Consider the following 6,562-nt stretch of genomic DNA (forward strand, 5'->3'; position numbering starts at 1 on the left):
TCTGGGGATTAGGATTTTAACATACATTTTGTTGATTACCCAAATCAGCCCTTAACAACCAACATGTTCCAGAAAGTAGATTCCTACAGGGTTATTTACCAAACATTCAGAAGTATTTTTAAAAGAGCTAAGCCCCTCGCCCACTGCGCGGGCCCCTCCCGGCGAAGAGCGAAGGCCTGGGTTCCGGGCGCCGGAGGAAAACTGGTGCCAGCGGCCAGGGGAAGGGGCCCCCAAGGGGCCCCAGATTGCGAGAGGGCACAGGCCGGGCTGAGGGACCCACCCGAGTGCACAAATTTTTGTGCACCGGGCCTCTAGTATATATATATGGGTCATGTTTTCTTATCCATTCAGTTACCCCATATGTCTTTTGATTGAGCATTAAATTCATTTATGTTTAAAGTTATTATTGACAGGTACTTGTTTGTTGCCATTTTTATTCTTCCCTTTCTATTTCTTCTTTTTATAGCAGTCCCTTTAGCATTTCTTGCATTGCTGGCTTGGTGGTAATAAACTTAGTCTTTTTTTGTGTGTGTGAAGCTCTTGATTTTTCCTTCTATTTTGAATTATAGCCTTTCTGGATAGAGTATTCTTGGGTTCAATCACTGCTTTTTATTACTTTGTATATTTCATTCTACTCCATTCTGGCCTGATGTGTTTCTGTTGAGAAATCATTTACTAGTCAATTGGGAGATTCCTTGTAGGTAACTTTCTCTCTCTCTCTTGTAGTTCTTAAGATCTGGTCTTTGTTGTTAATGCTTGCCATTGTAATTATGACATATCTTGGTGTGGGTCTTGTTGGGTTATTCTTGTTTGGGACTCTCTGTGCTTTTATGACCCCTCTAATTAGGTAAGTTTTCTGTCATTATATCTTCAAATAGATTTTCTACCACTTTCTCAGCTTCAACGCCTTCTGGAACCCCTATTATGTGGATGTTGCTTCATTTCATGTTGTCTCTAAGCTCCCTTAAACCTCCTCCTGCTTTTGAATATTATTTTTTTTCCAAATTACTGTTCAGAATGGGTGTTTTTTCCTACTCTGTCTTCTAAGTCACTGATTGGGTCCTTCACTTCTAGTCTACTGTTGAAACCTTCCATTGTGTTTTTTATTACAGCTATTTCATTCTTCATTTTCTCTTCAGTCTTACATATGTTGGTAAATTTCTCATCCAAATGGTTTAGCATCCATATAACCATTACTCTGAATTCATTTTCTGACATATTGTTTGCCTCCATTTCATTTATTACCCATTCTGATGATGCCTCCTTTTCTTTCCACTGATGATTTTTTCTTTGTCTCCCCATTTTTACTGTCACTTTGTATTTGTTTATTTGTAATGTGTGTTGTTGACAATTTCTGTCCCTGGAAGACCTGCTTGAGGTCCAATAAGGTGAAGCCCCTAGTCATCCAATGGTCGGGGACTTCTTAGCCCAAAGGCTGGAACTGCCTTGAGACTCATGTCTTTATTTTTTTTTTATTTTTTTTAAATATATTTTATTGATTTTGTCCCTCAGTTGTCTGATGCAGGTCCTCAGGGTCAGCTGGGGACAAGTGCACAGATGCCCTGGTGTGCAACTCTCTGTGAAGCTGCAGAGCCCTCTGACATGCAATTCACTGAAGGGCCCTGGTGTCTGGGACAGGGTGTGCCCTAGTACCTTCTGGCTTTCCCTGTTAGCCTGGGCCTGGGGGCCTGACAAGGCATCAGGCAAGAGTCCCTGGCCAGCACCATCAGTGCTGTCATAGGGGTTGGGTGGACGCAGGACCAAATGACCCTGGCCAACACCCTAGGAGCTGACTTTGGGACTATGTGAGGCTCCGGGCTGCGGTTCCCCAGCTTGCAGCAGGTGTGTAGTTGGTGCAGTCCTGAAGGCTGGGTGGTAAGGGGTGCAGAGGTCCCTCTGCCTTGCACTCACAACTCAGGTTCTAGACCATTGAGTCTGGGAGCACTGGGGTTCTGGTGCCCAGGGTTGGTAGAGCTGGTCCAGGATCTCAGGCATTGATTCGCAGTGTGGGAGGTCTCTCTAGCCTTCAGTAACTTTGGGCATCATGTAGCTGGCAGTGCAGTAGGGGACCACTCACTGCAGGGGACCTGTGGTGGTACCACAGGGGTTATGTCTGGTAAGTGGCTCCCTGCGCGCATTTGGGATAGTGTCTGAGGGCAGTCTGGTTGTTGGTGTGGCTGCACTTCTGGCCTCTGCTGCTACTCCCTTCAATATGGTGTAGGCTCTGTGCCAGAGCATCGCTGACCTGAGAGTGCCTGTGGCAGTATCAGGGGCTCCCTGTTCAGGAGAGCTCAATCTTCCAGTCCCTGAGACTCCTGAAAGACCAACCTGTCCCCCACTCATACATACACACACCACACATGTCCACACATGCTCCTCTCACTCATTTACTCACTCTCTCCCTCAATGCCGCCCCACTGGCTGCCATCTTCTATTATCCCTTATTTGATGTCTTTTATACCTTTCTACAACCTCTCCAAAAATATTATAGATTAAAGAAACATATGCAGATTCTCCCCACCCCCCAAAATTAAACCAAATTCCAAGTTCATTCTACATTTTGTGATATATATAAAAAAGCAGCTGTGGTAACATGTTCAGTTGCTGTTAACAAAGTCAGTTGTAAAATATTGCAAATCCAAATGATAAGATTATTTTGTGTTTTTTAAATGACCAAAATAGATGTGAGATAATATAACTAAAATTGGGATTGATATATGTTATATAGTAATATTACTTTGAATTTGAAGGTAAAATATAATATGTAAGATTTTTTTTATTTAAAAATGTTATTTGCCTGTAGATCTCTCATTTTTTTAAGTCAGCTGCATTGTAAAAATGAAATAGTCACTACAGAAATTTAATTAGCTCCCTTTACTCTAAGGAAAAACAATATGAATTGCATTTATACAGAATAAACAGCTTTTGCATTGGCACATATTTAGCACTGATACACTTCTAAGAGAATATATTTGCTTCTGAAAACATGTTTTATAATTTATGTAACTTTCATTTGCTTATTTTTTATATTCTCAGAACTATTTCTAGTTCTCATTAACAGTTTGCCAATATCTTGTTTGGCAATATTTTTTTCTGAAAGGTCACACTTATGAATTGTGGACAATATTTCCTTCAATCTTCCCTAGGATTTTAAAAGTTGGGTTTGAGCAAATTTGGCAAATTATCTCTCTAGGCTTCCACAAGAAGCAAGACATAGTGTGAAGTTTAAGTATGTTTTTTTTACTCTGATAGAAAGTCATTCTTAAATGAGAAAGAGTAAACTGCAGAGTACTGATATAAATACTTATAGAGTACTGACTATCCTTTGTTCTTTCTCTTCCCATATTTTGATGTTTTGTAAGGTTCCTAGGATGCTTCCAATATATTTCCTTTTGTGCTTAATTTTGTTTTCTGTAACTTGTAATAAAAAAAATAGTCCTTGAAAATAGAGCAGAAAACCTAAAATAGCACAATAAATACAATGTTTTCTGGGGTGTTCATTCAGAAAATGATTCTTAAAATAAGAAAATTATTACCAGGCCAAATCTTAAAGCTTTATATTAACATATAAATTGAGCAGTCTTCACCACCATTAAACATCCATTAATAGGTTTGAAATCTTCCATTATTTCCTTGTGTAACTTAACAACAAAACATGAACTAATTGAGGAGAGACTATCCAGTTAGGGCAAGTTGCTAATAGCAAGATAATGTACCCAGTTATTGGCTAATGTAAATGTTCTTGTGGCAGGACTGTAAAAGACTTGGAAAATCTCTGGGCAAGTAGTTTGAATTTACAGCCAGCTAGTAAACCACAAGACCTTATCTTCCTTAAGGACACTTGAGAGTGAATGGATTATACCTCCCCTCCCTAACCAGAGAATCACCCTGGTTGGGGAGATAAAGAACAAAGACCCAATTAATGCCATTTGTGAGAGCTAAACTCAAGGACAGATTTTAAGTCAGAGGAACAAATAACAAAAACCACATTAAACCCAGACATACCCAAGAAAAAAGTAAAACAATAAGCAGACCAAAGAATAATCCCAAACTCCCCTATAGGCTCCTTTGATGCATCAGATTATTAAAAGCACACCTGGAATGCTAATGAATATTCTGCTGAAACCCTCCCCTAAGATTCTTGCCCACAGATAAAAGGATAAAAAAAGCTTCAAGACAAAGACACAATGGGGGCTCCTTCTAGAGCAGTGGTTCTCAACCTTCCTAATGCCATGACCCTTTAATACAGTTCCTCATGTTGTGGTGAACCTCAACCATAAAATTATTTTCGTTGCTACTTCATAACTGTAATTTTGCTATTGTTATGAATCGTAATGTAAATATCTGATAAGCAGGATGTATTTTCATTGTTACAAATTGAACATAATTAAAGCATAGTGATTAATCACAAAAACAATATGTAATTATATATGTGTTTTCCAATGGTCTTAGGCAACTCCTGTGAAAGGGTCGTTCGACCCCCAAAGGGGTTGCCACCCACAGGTTGAGAACTGTGCTGGGCTGCATATCTGGCACTTTGGCCAGACGGGTCGCGCTGTGCTGTCTGTTCCTAAAACACATAGATAGGAAGGTACTGACATCAGGCCAGGCCTTGAGATATGGTCTCATGGCCCCTTCCCAGCACGCAGGCCTTCTTTCTCAGAAGGCCCGGAAGTCTCATTCTAAATTTGGGAGACAAAGGACTGGAAAAAGTATAAATAAAAAGAGTTTCCTCCATATTGGGGAGCCCAGAATTTGAAAGACACATTTTTCTCTGGGCCTCCACAAATTTAATAATAATATGTAACTCTTGCAGTCTGCACTGCAGTTCAGCCTCTGCTTCAGCAGGGTGCTGTAACTGTAGTCAACTGGCCAGCTTAATAAAGGCTCTTAAATTTAAATTCTGAGTCTGTGGTCTATCTCGCTGAGTCAACCCATAACATTTGGAGGCCCCCAGCGAGATCCCCGGCAGGGGTGAGAGGGACCCCCTATTTAGCCCAGGAGGCTCTCCCCTGGCAGGGGTGAAAGGGACCCCCTATTTAGGGCAGGAGGCTCTCCTCCATTTATCACTGGGCACTCAGCGAGATACCCCACATCCCTGTAGGGAACAACTACCAAGGAAGCCTCCAGTCTCCATCCCGGTTCCAGGGAGGCAGAGGAGACTCCACCCAAAACTTTCAATTCGGAAACCGAGCCACCTGGACTCTCGAGAGAGGTAAGGGACCGGTCGTTAAACTGGAATTGGGACGTCCCACAGAAGGACCTATATGGAGGGCTGGACGCAGCGGTACTCCTGGTCCTGACCCGCGGCCACGACGGTGGCTGGGGTCCCTGGTTTGTGCGGCTTTAGGCTGCACCGGGTTTGTTTGTCTAGTTTGTTTTGTCTTTGTTCTTTTTTGTCTTTGTCAAAATGGGTCAGGGTCAGTCATCTTCATCGACCCCCTATCAATCAGGCCCACTCCAAGTGAGTGGAAGGGGAGCTTGATCACCTCCTGAGAAGCCATAGAGCTCCCTTAGGCAATTAGTCAGGAATTGGTTGGGTTGCTTAAACTCTGAGTAAACATTTGGTAGAAATCAAAAACTCAGACTGTCTGGTGTATGAATGTAAGTGTGAGAGTCTATGTGAAGCGAAAGCTACTTCGTGCTGTCTGGCTATACACATGAGAGTATTTGCTATCTCTTTCTGTTGTTTGTTTAAAGATAGGGCAAACCCTGCTTTAAGGGGAAGACAGTAGAGATGTATGATTTTGCTGTGTTCGGTTAAAATTTTAGAAATCTAGGGTTAATTTAAAGGTATAAGGTTGCAACTCAAAAAAGTTTAAACAAAGGCTTGTTAGGTTAAAATTAGTACATTTTCTCATGGCCTGTGTAGGGTGAGGGAGAGGGACTGCTGGACTTTTATCATGTGGTCCTGAGACCTGCGACTTGCCTGCCCTTCCTGATAGATTTATAGTAGGTCTCTGTTGGGGACAGCATCTGCTCTAACTGGGGAAGGAAGAAAGCTGAAAACTGCTCTGGAGCGGGTGTGAGATGGGGTAGTGGCGGTAGAATTTCACTAGATAGGGTAATAGGATCTCAGCCTGCTGAGATGGAGGAGCCTAAGCTGAGGGAAAGGGGGATGGCCAGAGAGATAAAAAATAGTAAAGGAGGAGAAGGATTTGAGCCTCTGGGGCTTAAAGAAGGAAAAATCTAGGAGGGAGAGCAGCTAAGGAAATGGATAAGGCAGAAAAGAGGAGGGCCGTCGGCAGGGAAAGCAGACCAGAAGTTTTGTTGATTTTTACTTATCTAAAATATGCTGGAAGCACAGTAAATTTTTCTCTGCCCCATTTTGTTTTCTTTATCCCCTCCAATACTTGAAATTGCATAGGGAAGAAAGCACCTGCTGTTGATATTCTAAAAAATACTGGCTGTTTACTTTATAGTAATCATTAAAGGGTTGAGGTTTCTAAGAATAAGGAATTAACTCTGGAGAGTACAGAAAAAGGACTGGCAAGGAAAATCAGAAGATCTTAAGGCAGGTCAGTGGCTTTTTCTCCTTATTTAATTCCTCCGAAATTTGGCA

This window comes from Myotis lucifugus, unplaced genomic scaffold (assembly GCF_000147115.1).
Source record: "Myotis lucifugus unplaced genomic scaffold, Myoluc2.0 scaffold_13, whole genome shotgun sequence".
Lineage (NCBI taxonomy): Eukaryota > Metazoa > Chordata > Mammalia > Chiroptera > Vespertilionidae > Myotis > Myotis lucifugus.